Raw genomic sequence first — 14,276 nt, 5'->3', positions numbered from 1 at the left:
TCTTTATTTTTATTTTTTATCTCCGCATCTCGCAACGTCGTCTGCTTTCACGCAAAACAAACTTTCTTCTCTCACGTAGCGCTCAATTCCTCTTCTCACGACTCTCCATTCGCACGAATTCGGACGAACTATCCCAACTGGTTGGGATCGTTCGCATTCGCATCTTTTCATCGGCATTCGAAATTCGCAGGTCGGAATTAGTCAAGGCACTCTAATTTATTTACATTTGCTGGGAAATTCACATTCGCATTCGGGTCCAATGAAGGCTGGGCCTAACAGTTATAACGACTCACCAAGGGTAGTCGTCAACCTGGTTCGATCGATGATATAAAGAACTTGAGTGGTAGTAACTGTTTTCATGTAAAAATATTTTTAATAATTATGTATATAATACTATTCTCACCTTCTCTATCAGAATTATAAAGTAGATGAACGGTTTTAAATGGTTTATTAGTTGATACACTTTTAATGTATTTTTCATTCACACTGTCGTGCACATACACGAGAATTAGGTATCCATAAACAATTACATAGCAACGAACTATATAATACTCTCTAATATCTTACAGATATTAAAAACCTTCTTCTTTTGTTATTATTAAATTAACATTCTATAAGGTATAGTGCTTATGTATGAGCACTTTCTACCCAAGGTACAGGTAATTATTAACCTATCCAATATTTCGTTATATAAAAATGTCGCCCGACGATGGGACTGAATATAAAAGTCATAAACGAACTTGGCTTTTATCTTCAAGAATCACTGGTCCGTTTACAATAGTGATCTTACATTACATATGTCCTTTACATTTTGATCGTCCCTCGTATATCTTCATTACATTTCATATATAGATACATTTATAACAAATCTTTCATTTCATTACTACTTATATTTTATTACATTAATTATATTCATTTCATTATCATTTATTACATTATTATATTTTATTATTAAATGTCGTCGCTTAATATATAATTTTTGAAGGGTACGAAGTCAAAATCGTAAGAATCAATTACGTTTTAATACATGAGTCACCGTGATGCAGGGCGCATTATATATATTAATTATTTTAGATGATATTTCAAAATAAACATTGGATCTATAAGGCATCAGAATAATGAAGAATCTTATCCAAGATAGTCGTTGAATAATTAGCTTAAAAGAATGAATCTTATACTTAACATAATCTTTGACAATTAAGTTTTCAACATAAATCAATCTAATATAAATAATCTTTGCTTTTAATCAATTATGAACCGAATTATAATTCCTCATATTGTCTGTATACCGAAGTTATAAGAATTGTTTTCATTATTGATATTAACACATAAACTTAAAAATAAAAATTCACAAGAATATATAACTGATATGGGTTTAACCCTAACTTCATTAACTAGAATCAATTTAAATTTGTACTAGCATATGATTCTAATAAGGTACATTGTACGGCACAATCTTGATTAGGTTCCACCATATGTTGTACATGTATTGCATCGTGATTCTGATTTTGATACGAAGTGCCATCTCTTGAACCGCGATTATGTCTATCCACGTAATTTGTCGTATTCCTAGAATTTTGCCATATCTTTCGATTGTTTTTGTGTCTACTTTGATTGGGTGATCTGACATAATTATTGTTGTGATTGGTTAGGTTAGGTTGATTTCCTACATAGCTTTGCCTATTTTGCTCGTTTGGATTGCTAGAATTTACTCGACTTCGGTTGTATTCCGTATCGTTCATACTACGGATATCTAGATTCCTAACAGGTACAAAATGATCTGAATTATTCTTATTTTTACTCACACCTGCTTGTTGATTCAAAGCATGGTATTGAGTTTCATAACATTGAACGAGCATTAACAAATGGTTGAAACTCATACACTGTGTAGAAAACAAGATCTGTTGTAACTTAAATGGAAGCAAATTTCGAATGGATGCTATTATTCTAGATTCCGACTGCAATGGATTAACAACTTTTAATTCGTTGTAGGTATTTACAACAAACTCGACAACAGATTTGTGTAAACGAGGATTGAAATGTTGATTTCTAATCGTGGCATCTCTATTTGCAAGCAAAAAATCATTTTCATAATTGGCGATCAGCGCTGCCTTGAATTCCTCATATGTATTGATGTGATCACGTATTGCCTTAAACCATAAGGAACATGGTGGGAGTAATAAATGAGGGATTAGCTTCATATATTGTGATCTATCTATACACATTATATTGCATTCGTCCTGAAATTTTTCCAGGAACGAAGTAGCATTCTGATTACATTTACCACTGAATTTACTCATGGCACGTATTTCACTCATCTTAACGCTTAACTTTACCTTCCTTTTATCGTTCCGAGTACTTATTGGGTGACAATTCCTATCCATGACGTGATGTGTTGTTGTACCGTCTCTTATCCGTCCATCAGTACTCTTCGGATGAATTTCTTCCAAAATAAGGTCCTCATCAGATGTGGGTGGAGGCGAGGTCATCTCTTGTGAATGGGGAAACTCCAAATGATCACTGACCGTATTATTGTGGTGTGCGTTGTCCTTGACCTGTAGCTTCCTCATTTCCTCCTGTAGAGTAGCTATCAGTTGTGTATTTGCACGTATGTTGTTTGAATTATTGGTGACCTGAACCTTTTGCTGACGAACAGAAAATTCCATTACTTCTAAATCCTTTTTTACATCACTGATTTCTTGGATAATGTGGTCGTGATTATCCTGACAACCCTCAGATATTCTTTTTAATTTTTCCTCGAACTGCGAGGTGATGTCATCCATCGCCTGGATAATTGATTGTTTCGTTTCATCTGACTTCTGTTCCATTCGTTTACTTAATTCCTCATATCGCTTGTTGGATTCTTCGAACTTCTGTTCTATCTTCTGTTCTATCGTCTGCTTCAATTCCTCGTATTGCTTGTTGTTTTCTTCGGACTTCTGTTCTATCTTCTGTTCTATCGTCTGCTTCAATTCCTCGTATTGCTTGTTGGATATATGAACCAAATTTTGTTCCAGTCGCTTCATAGCTTCCGAATCGTCTTTACGATATTGTTCTTGCCGCTGTAAGGCTAACAAGATTCGGTCTTCAAGTGTCATTCCTGGTGTTACACTATGTTCACCGTTGTCACTATCATTGGGTTCATTCTCCATAGCGTTACCGTTCATTTTTCTTATTATTATTCTACCACCTCTCAGTCTTGTGAAATTTGTATTCATTAACTTTATTACAAAAGTAAATTCACCCTTACTTTGCTTCGGGTAGTGAATTTACAAGAAATCCCGGGTAAGGTAAACCAAAATTTTTATAACGACTCACCAAGGGTAGTCGTCAACCTGGTTCGATCGATGATATAAAGAACTTGAGTGGTAGTAACTGTTTTCATGTAAAAATATTTTTAATAATTATGTATATAATACTATTCTCACCTTCTCTATCAGAATTATAAAGTAGATGAACGGTTTTAAATGGTTTATTAGTTGATACACTTTTAATGTATTTTTCATTCACACTGTCGTGCACATACACGAGAATTAGGTATCCATAAACAATTACATAGCAACGAACTATATAATACTCTCTAATATCTTACAGATATTAAAAACCTTCTTCTTTTGTTATTATTAAATTAACATTCTATAAGGTATAGTGCTTATGTATGAGCACTTTCTACCCAAGGTACAGGTAATTATTAACCTATCCAATATTTCGTTATACAGTCATAATTGATTTTCTTTAATATGTCTTGAGTTACGCTCTAAAGTTTTAGCAAAGAATTGTACAGAAGTTGCCCAGAGCTATGTAGAGAAAAAAAAGCCGAACTTCCCGCAATTAATAGTTACCACAATAAAGGTTAACAACCCAATGGCGCCGACTTTCTAAAATTTATGTGGGTGCATATCAATGGCGGGTCGTATTAGCCTATGTTTTCAGGGAACTCACGATGTTTGATTGATTTATTCTTAGTTAAAATATTTTATGATCACTGTCATAAAAGCCTATGCTGTGTTAAGTAAAATTTACCGGTAGTTTAAGAATAAGTTGGGGCTGCCCTAGCTCGGTCGGTAATACGGCTGATTAAACGCAAGAGAAACGGGTTCAAACTCGGGTTCCGGGGCCCCGGAGCATCCATGTAGCAACCAGTAATAAATTTACTAATAAATGTTAGGGTGATCTTCAGCCATTTAGAAGGAATACGGTCTGAACCTCATCCGTACCAAACTTAGCAAATAATGTGGAACGCAATGCAACCCTAAGCATGATAAAAACCGAGTCGATTGAGCACAACGATTGCCGTAGTCCATGAGCCAGATCCCTAAAACCTGGTCATCTGGTCAACAGTACCATTCGAGGGGGCAAAATTCCCCAATACTTTTTGAACAGATATGTGATCCAGTATGTCAAAACTGCTTGGTAGACTTTCGTCCGGCACAGCTTTATGCCAAATATGACGTCATCAATATGGCAGCCTAGCACTTTCACCATAGCAATTTTAAACGATTATAATTGCACTATCGTTCCAAATAGAAACTTAATTCTTACTTCTTGCTTTATTGTCGATAATATACATAAGGCCTACATTTTAACACCAAAACTTTCCTAATCTTTGCCGCCATTTTGAAATATAGTGCCTGAAAATGGAGAAATGTCATGGTCACACATTCAATCGCAACCTTTAATGGTGAATAACCAGGGTGCGAATTACCGGGGGGGATGAGGGGGATTTTTCCCCCTCAATCACATTTTGTTCCCCCCCCCCAAAGAAGTCAGCTGAAATATCCCCACCGGGGATGCTCGCTTTCCCCCTCAAACTATGCTTAGTATAACTCCAAATTTCACTGATTTTTGTTATTTCTTGTAAATTTAATCTTCTAGCTGTATTTCGAAATGATCGATGTAAACTGTTCAGTTTTGGTCATTTCTACTTACCACCTAATTACCCACTATTTTCAACGTTGTTTAGTAGAACTATATTATTATGACTACGGTTGTTACTTGCAACTGTACCTTCGTACCCTTCAGTTCGTCATCGTTTGTGAATTTGAATGTACTAATTGCGTATAACAAAGCCACATATAGATTTATAAATGTTCTTAGCGGTTGGCCAAGAAGAAGTAAACAAATAGCTTCTTCTACCATACTTGGCGAAGTTCGAATATGTCATATTCATCCTCTATATTTGTATCGATTATCATCTTATTTTAATTTTTGTTATAACATGTTATTTCATTTTCCATGTGTACTCTTTGTTAGCACATGGTCTTCATTCCCTAGTAGTTTGTGTGTATGCAACTCAAAAGTTGCATTTAATTTGTGATAGTTAGCATAGTAATCACTGCTTTTACAGTTTACGGAAATGAACATTTGAAACTGTACTCAAAATCTGAGATATAGGTATTCTCTCGTAAGTATATGTTAACGTACACGCTGGGGGATACGCTCCTAGTGAGCAGACATGTTAATGAAGGTGATTTTTAAGTGAATAAGCGAATAATTCAAGATTTGTTTCAGCATTTGTTAATACGACTGGTTCTCCGTGTCATTGTCCGTGTCTGTATAAGCATTTCAACTGGAGCGTTTTTTTTTTTTTTTTTTTTAAGTTAACCCTTCATTTTTCCATCTTTTCGCTGTACAGTTTGCTGTCCACGCAATTAATGTTGTCTGAAAAACTTCAGTGTAATGTTTTACTTTATTTGAATAACGTAGCCCATAGTGAATCAACTCATCTTCAACCTAACAGTAAAGTAATTTTTAAGTGTTGACTTTCCGTGCGCATCACAGAATGGATATTTGGAGAAAAAAAGTCGTGATGAGCACAGTTTTAGCGGGAAGTAGAAGCACAAGCTCGAAATTTGAATTGAGATATTTTAAATATTTGGCCTTCGATTTGACCTTGATGTGAGAAATCGGGACCAGCAACAATCCATTTGTTATTTGATAGGCTAATATCTAGATTTTCTTTTAAAAAAAAGTCCGGTTTAACTGATAATTTTAGTGGTTTTCACAAGACTGAAGTAGGTTTCTTTTCGCAACCTGTATGTAGTAAGGCAAAGTGGAAGCTTTCAATATGAGTGGAAAAATTAACATATGCTTGTGATCATGGCTATCGCTCGAGCCAAATTATTAACTAAATGAACCTTAGAGAGCTACGGGGACAAGAGTGAGTACAACATTAAAACACGTTCAGAAAGGTTTAGTGGGGTGTGTGTATGTCAGACAATATATATGTGCATAGTTATTGTCGGTAGATTTATTAAATTAATAAATCTCTTATTTATTACAGATGACACACACACACACACACACACACACACACACACATATATATATATATATATATATATATATATATATATATATATATATATATATATATATATATGTATGTATAAAAGGGGGGTAAGGCATTTATTGTCTCATTTTGAAATTTGAACCTTCAGACTATGTCCTTTGGCCTAATTTTATCCCCCCCAATATAGATTATCTAATTCGCACACTGTGAATAACTATGAAACAGCTATATGTACACAAAAACATTATGAAATAAACAATATTGTGCATTTTAAGAGCTTTCGAATGCCACCTGAATCATAACTGTATCTTTACAAATAACGGAAATAATTCATTTTATGCAGTGCTAGATGTAGGTTTCTAAGAATTTAAATATCAGAATTATGACTCTGTCAAGATATGACTCTGACTTTTATTTTACGATATGAATGAAACTTTGTGATATTGATTTCGGCAGAAATATGTAGTTATCATTTATTGCATTTCTTACATTACAGTTGCAATCTGCACTAAAATATTAATAGTACAGTGCAATTAGGTTTGAAACCGGACATTCAAAGAACAAACCGAAACCTTTTCTAAAATGATCACGATACTCTATTCGGTAACTCAGAGAAAGTCCAAAAAAATTCCGCGTCGGGCTTGGTTACTATGGCCGCCATATTGGGTAACCTATTTCCAACGCCAGAAGTTTTCGTGGAAACGTAGCATTTACTTTAACTGACTGTAATACAGGTTGTAAACACTGCAGAGATATAAACCACACCTCATTGAAGAGATACTTAATTAGCTGTTCTTATTGTGTAAAAACTGAGGAAATTTACATTTTCCTGAAAGGGAAAAAAGTGAAATTCTACAAAATTTCTCAGAGGAAAAGTGAAAAATTGAGTTATGGGATTTTTATTACAACATTGTAAGGAGAACAAACAAAAAACAATTCGAAACCTTTTCTAAAACGATCATGATAATCTATTCGGTAACTCAGAAAAAAAAATCCCGTGTCGGGTTTGGTCACTATGGCCGCCATATTGGATAGCCTATTTCCAATGACAAAAGTTTTCGTGGAAACCATAGCATTCACTGTAACTGACTATAATACAGGTTGTAAACACAGCAGCGATATAAACTAAACCTCATTGTAAAGATATTTAACTAGTTGTTCTTATTGTATGAAAATTGAGGAAAATTTCACTATCCCTTGAGAGAAAAAGGGAAATTCCACAAACTTTCTCAGAACAGAAGTGAAAAATTTTGTTTTTTGATCCTTATTACAATATTGTATGGATAAGAATCATAAAATTTGTGCAAATTGTTGGCTAGACACAACGTTAAAAATACACAATATGAATACCTTCTAAAGCTGGGGTTTTAAACCTAGATTCACGTAATGCGTTAAATTCCCTCTTGTCCAAATATGTAAAATTTTCACCTGTGCATCCACAAGTTTTGACTGAAGTTATCAATGGATAGGGATTTCAAAAGGCTTCAATATCTTTTACAAACACCAATGTTGACTATTTTTGGGAAAGGAAAAATCCCACAATTTTAGGAATGTTAGAATAAAATGTTCTATTCATAGCAAGCCAGGTTAGTCGGAGGAATTTGACACGTATACAAAATTGTTGAAAAAAGTCATGTTTAGTAACGTGTAAGAATTCGTAATGTTTGAGCTAGAAAAAGGCATAAAAAGTAATTCTTTATTATGTAAAGGTTTCGAATTTAGATAATTTTCATTTGAAAGTAACTTATGTTTATTTGAATTTGATTTATTCCAGACGAGGATGTTTGGCATCTTGGAATGTCTCTTCTTCGATATCCTTTTTGGGAACTAGCAAATCTCCATCCGCTTCTACTTCATCTTCTATGTTCCTGTTCTTACGTCCATGTCATACGCAGTACATACATACACATAATTGAGCATTTTAACATACCTCTCCGGCATTCAGAACTTCCTTCACAGTCGTCGGTGAAGGAACAAGAGATAAGATGTAGTAAGTCTTCAGAAGCAGCGGACTTCGAAGTTGGTATGGGACGTAGATAACTATTGACTATCTTCAAACCTAGGCGTAAAGTGCCCATGTTAACACCACGCCATTGCTGCACTTGATAAAAGACTCGGAGTGAATGCTCACGAGCGGCTCCTGTTGTAGGAGGAAGTACAGCTAAGTTAAACTGTAAATGTATAGACTATTTGGCAATTGTCTTCTCATAGAGTTGGTGACAGAAAATGTCCAAGTTTCTGATATCTTTTGAACCTTACAGTGACAAAAAGAAAGATTTACTAGCTTAAGCCACAGCTAGCTTCAGCTGACACTCGAGAATTATTGAATATACTCTTTAGGTTTCTTATAACTCTAACTTCTTGTAAGCAGAGTTTTTACCTCTTTGATAAAAAAATTGACGAAACTGAATTGCATTCTGTGAAGCCGTGTACAATTAGAAGAAAGTACTTCATATGAACTATACCATCTTGAATAGTTCCAATACGGTGAATGTTGTCTTAGAAGTCTTCGTTCCTGGCATCTTCATCTTCAAACATGTGTCTAGTGGAGCAAGGGCAACTAGAAAAACGAATAAATCCTTGTCTTCACCAATCAAAATAACTCTAAGGCCTCTCTTGGCCTCTGTAATAACCGTGGTTGCAATCAGCATACCAACATCTGCCATGACCTGGAGTACCTTGCATCCTGATTTTTGAAGATGCTTACTCTAAAGATGGAGGAATTTCCTGTGATTAAAAGAAATTCAGTCTGCCCTACAGTAGCAGTAATATTATTTTCTAATTCTATGTCTACGTGGTAAGTCTTTCCTGCATGTCGCAGATGCTCCTCATCTTTTGTCCTTATACTTTCGTTATTTCCATAATAACGACGAGAGTTTTTCCGTAATGTGTAACAACGTATGCAGTATATTGCCGACATATTTCTTTGAACGTGACAGGACGCTGCCAGACAACACTATGCCAGAGGTGCTCACCATCAATTATACATCTTGTTTTGCGGCACTACTTGTTGTTTTCTGGGTCGAAAATAAGGGATAACGCGGATATTGTCGATGATTTTGTACCTTTCTTAATTCGACCTCCTTCATCAAATAAGGAGGGAGGATACGCAGATAGTTCATATTTGAAGATCTCAGACAACTGTTCTTCAGAGCTAACTATGCATACCATGCAGTGCAAAAGCTAGTTTGGATTTACACACATTGCTTCATTACACACAGTTACTGATCTTGTTAAGCTGCCCAAAGACTTCAAACTTGACTTGAGTTTCAGATGAATTTCACTGAATTGTTCAATCTTCATCACAGCGGGCCTTATGCAGAGTCGTTTTGACGTTTGATTAACACCATACTACGGGTTGACTAAAGGATGGTTATCAAAATTGTTTTCAGAGTCTCTGATTAGGACGTAGTATTGGACGACGTTAATCACATGTGACTAATTAATCTAGAGCCGAGACTAATCTTTTACCCACGGTTTAGCGTGCGACACGACATTTCGTATTTTGTAATTCATGTATTTTCATTTTTACAGACTACGCATGTGCTCATCTACTTTTCCGTAGTTGCCACATTTATTTTGCTCACCGATTAATTGGGGTTCTATAAGTTAATCATACCCAAATCATCATTTTAGTTGTACTCAAAGTAGACTCCGAATACCAAAAAGTGCACCTTCCTTAGTAAAGAATTAGTATTCTTACTAACTAGTCTGTTACTAACCTTCGATTAACGATTCTCTCTGAATACCGCCCAGCAAGTTTAACTTCTAATGCTTTATCACAATTTACATTTTCATCTGCTAGCAAATCACTAGATATTGATGTAAGTTGGGATGATCTCGAATGGTTTATGTTCTCGGAGCCAGTTGATGAAACAGAGACATCTTTGGCCTCACGAGTTTGACGAGATTCTCGCAAGTCAACATGTTGTTCGGAGATAACATCAGTAGATTTCTACTCACTTTCCACTATTCTTGAATATGCAGGCATGGAATGAACCCATGTACTAATAGTTGAGGCAAAATTTCTCGTCCCCAAGTGAGGCTACCATTACTTTTCATAGCTCTCATCAAAGTTTGTTTAATCATCAGGTCACACCAAATTCCGAACCAAAACCTCACACTTTGTCTAACTATTAAGTAGCTTTGTTTTACAAACTTCGGGAATTCTTGTTTTAGTAAATTAGATTCTAGTCTTACAGGATCATTAGTTGAATTGAAGATAATGATGATGTAATGTTCTGCCTGAATGCAAGTCTTTGACCTGAAGGTTCTAGGGCATGGTGGTTTGGCATTTCTTTCCATAGGATGATGATGACTAAGTGGATGAATAAGTATGAGCTACTTAAAAATTTAATCAATATTACAACCACTAGAAAAAGTATCAATCTGGGAATTAGATTGACTTTCTGACTGAAGAAGAATTAACCAATGATTGCGGAAATATATTAATTTCTTCCGATTTTTCCTACATGCAATATATATATTAAAATTTCCCTCAAATTGTAAGAAATTTCCCGTTCTTCCATTCTCAAAAGAAGCCAATATTTAGGTTTGTAGAGGTTATTGAAGCCTCTGCAAATACCTACCCACTGTTAACTTCACTCAAAATTTGTGGATACAGAGGTGGAAATCTTACAATATGGATCAAAAGAGAATTTAATTCATTATATGAATCTTCAAAATCCCAGTTTTAGAAGATATTAATATTAGGGTGTAGCCAGTAATTTAATTACGGTGTAGCCAATAATTTTGTACACATTTTATGTTTCTTCTCCCTACAATGTTATAATAAAAATTCCAAAACTTAATTTTTCACATTTGATATTAGAAATTATGTAGAATTTCCCCTTTTTTCTCTTTCGGGAAAATGTAAATTTCTTCAATTTTCACACAATAAGAACAACTAATTAAATGTTTTCAATGAGGTATGGTTTATATCTCAGCTGTGTTTACAACGTGTATTATAGTCAGTTAAAGTGAATGCTAGGTCTTCACGAAAACTTTTGTCGTTGGAAATAGGCTATCCAATATGACAGCCATAATGACCAAACCCGACGCGGGATTTTTTGGGATTTTCTCTGAGTTACTGAATAGAGTACCATGATCATTTTAGAATAGGATTCGGGTTGTTTTTTTGTTTGTTCTCCCTACAATGTTGTAATAAAAATCCCAAAACTCAATTTTTCACTTCTGTTCTGAGAAATTGTGTAGAATTTCCCTTATTTCCCTTTCATGAAAAGTAAGTTCCCTCAATTTTCACACAATGAAAACAACTAATTAAATACCTTTTCAACGAGGTATGGTTCATATCTCTGTTGTGTTTACAACCTGTGTTATAGTCAGTTAAATTGAATGCTAGGACTCCACGCAACAGTTTGGCATTGGAAATAGGTTAACCAATATGGCGGCGATAGTGACCAAACCCGACCAGGGATTTTTTGGGACTTTCAGTGAGTTACTGTATAGAGCAGCGTTTCCCAACCGGTGTGCCGCGAATGGACTGCTGGTGTGCCGCGAGCAAATCGAAACAAAATTATTAATTCTATAGCAACCAAATTGCAAGACATAGGAAAATAATGTGTATTTTTGTATTTCACATTACTATGAATTTTACCATGAAAAAAATTACTGTAATTGTAATATATTATTCTACATCTATTACTGTGTAGCAGACAGTATTTCAGCTTGTACACATTTCCACGGTTAGTTGCTATGTTACGCTTCAACTGAGAGTCATACTAATACCGAGAAATGGAAGCACTTGTACGGTACGCGTCAAGTGAACGTTCGTAGAACACTCATTCGCACGTGAATGACAGAACAACACTTTGTTTAACAGCTGTTTTGACTTCGACGCATCGCAAGCTGTGTGATTGCAATAATATGCACCGGTTTTGGTTAAAACAGCAAAATTAAAAGTACAAGATATTTATTTGTTCGTTCGTTATTTAGTGATCTTCCTTCTTAGTGAAAGGTTGGATGCAGTTTGCGAAAAAGAAAGCATATTTTAAAAAATCTGAGTCCTATATTTCATTGCAATTCTTTTCTATTTTTAAATTAGAATAAAAAAAATAAGCATAATGAATTAGCATAGGGGAAAACCAGTGATCGAGCTTTCATCTCTGTGAGAAGATCAGTAATCACAGAAAAAAATATTACCACAGTATTTTATATTTACAAATAATGAGTGTGCCGCTAGAATTCGTTACACCCGTAGTGTGCCGCAAGTTGAAAAAGGTTGGGAAATGCTGGTATAGAGTATCATTATCATTTTAGAAAAGGTTTCGACTTTTTTTCTGAATGTCCGGGTTTTGCCCTTTTTTGGTCTAATTGCACTGAACTATACAGGAAATTAAGAAAACACACATATACAGTAAAATTTACTAAGCGAATATGAATAAATTATGTAACCGTAAATGACGTAATTTCTTATGTACTGAAGGTACAAAATATTTATGAGTCAGTATTGAAGAGTATTTATATGAATAAACATAAACTCTATACTCTGTCATATACACACACAATCTCGTACATAAAGTTTTATATAGGCCTATTTACACTGACAAATGTTTCAAGTCATATGTTGTAAAGTATATATATATACTATTTTAAACTATTTTTATCTTTTGTCATAAGCTTGTTTATTTATTGCTGTTACACACATGATATACGCAAACAACCCAAAATATTTTTATGTCAAAAAAATCAAATGTATTGAAATCATCTTTAAAGTATACGGGAAAACTTTCTGTATCTAATTTACTGTGCCTCGAACCTGTAATACGCTTTCAAGTATTACATGAACGTTACTACATCTGGTTTCACACCCAATATCGATACATATGTTGCTATACGAAATTTTATCTACATATTTTTTTCCATTTGATATTACTTCTAAATGAACCATGTGGGATTGTATACACTTTGATGCACCAATCTATCATGCTACATGTCTTCACTGTCCACATTTATGTTCTCCTGACTGTAAAGATTATTCTCTTCTAACATGTTACTACATGTCTGAAACTTGCAGGCAGATGTGCATTTTAGGTTGTTGCTAATAAACTGACAACTAGGAGACCTACGTTCTTTGGTACATTTGCACACAAGGAACTCCAAAATTACATCTGGAGCTGGAGGACCTTTCATCCGTTCAATTTGTAGCTGGTCATCTTAGAATAGTCATACATGACCATTTAGACTGGGAATGTTAAAATGCTTTTCGAGGTTTCTCTTGCAGATAGCTGCCTGATAATGAGCTCTTTTAGCGTGAAGGTGCAGTGTATCCGCACATGGTGGCAATTGCCCAGATTCGATGTCACCTCTCTTCAACCTGAACAATTAATACTGGAGGTCATTGACGTTGGTGATAGGTGAATTCGGTGCATAGATAATACAAGTAAATTCCTGGAGTTTCTGGAAGAGTTTTGATGTAAGGTGCCATTTCCCCCCAAGAGCTACCATTGTTTTTTGAAGTTCAGTATCAGTATTTATAAATTTAATGCCTCCAATCTTCCTACGGCCACTAAATGCGCTGACTGAATCACAATCGGTGAATGAAAGTACACCAACAAGACTTCTGCATGGATCTTTACCCAATGAGGGGATAATTCACATCAATGTACTTTTTTTTTTTTACATCAATGTACTTTTTCACATCAATGTACTTTTTACATCAATGTACTTTTCACATCAATGTACTTTTCTCTGTTTTAGTGACACACTTTATGAACACATTACCAATATCTTCACTGAAGAAAAGGCTGAGAACAAGAACATGGCTATCATCAGAATCAATGATCAGAGATGGATGATCAATATTTGCATGTTTTACATGCAGAAGAATTCGGGTGTCAGCTTCTTCCTGAGACGTCTGAGACGTCTGAAGATCTTAGCAAGTCATACTTTCTTTACAAATTAGTTTTATGCATTCGTTTTTCAATGTGACAAGAAACTGTTTATCATCATATTTCTGGAGATA

Source organism: Thermobia domestica, chromosome 2 (genome assembly GCF_964235325.1).
Source record: "Thermobia domestica chromosome 2, izTheDome1.hap1.1, whole genome shotgun sequence".
In the NCBI taxonomy this organism is placed as follows: Eukaryota; Metazoa; Arthropoda; class Insecta; order Zygentoma; family Lepismatidae; genus Thermobia; species Thermobia domestica.
This window is presented reverse-complemented; position numbering follows the sequence as displayed.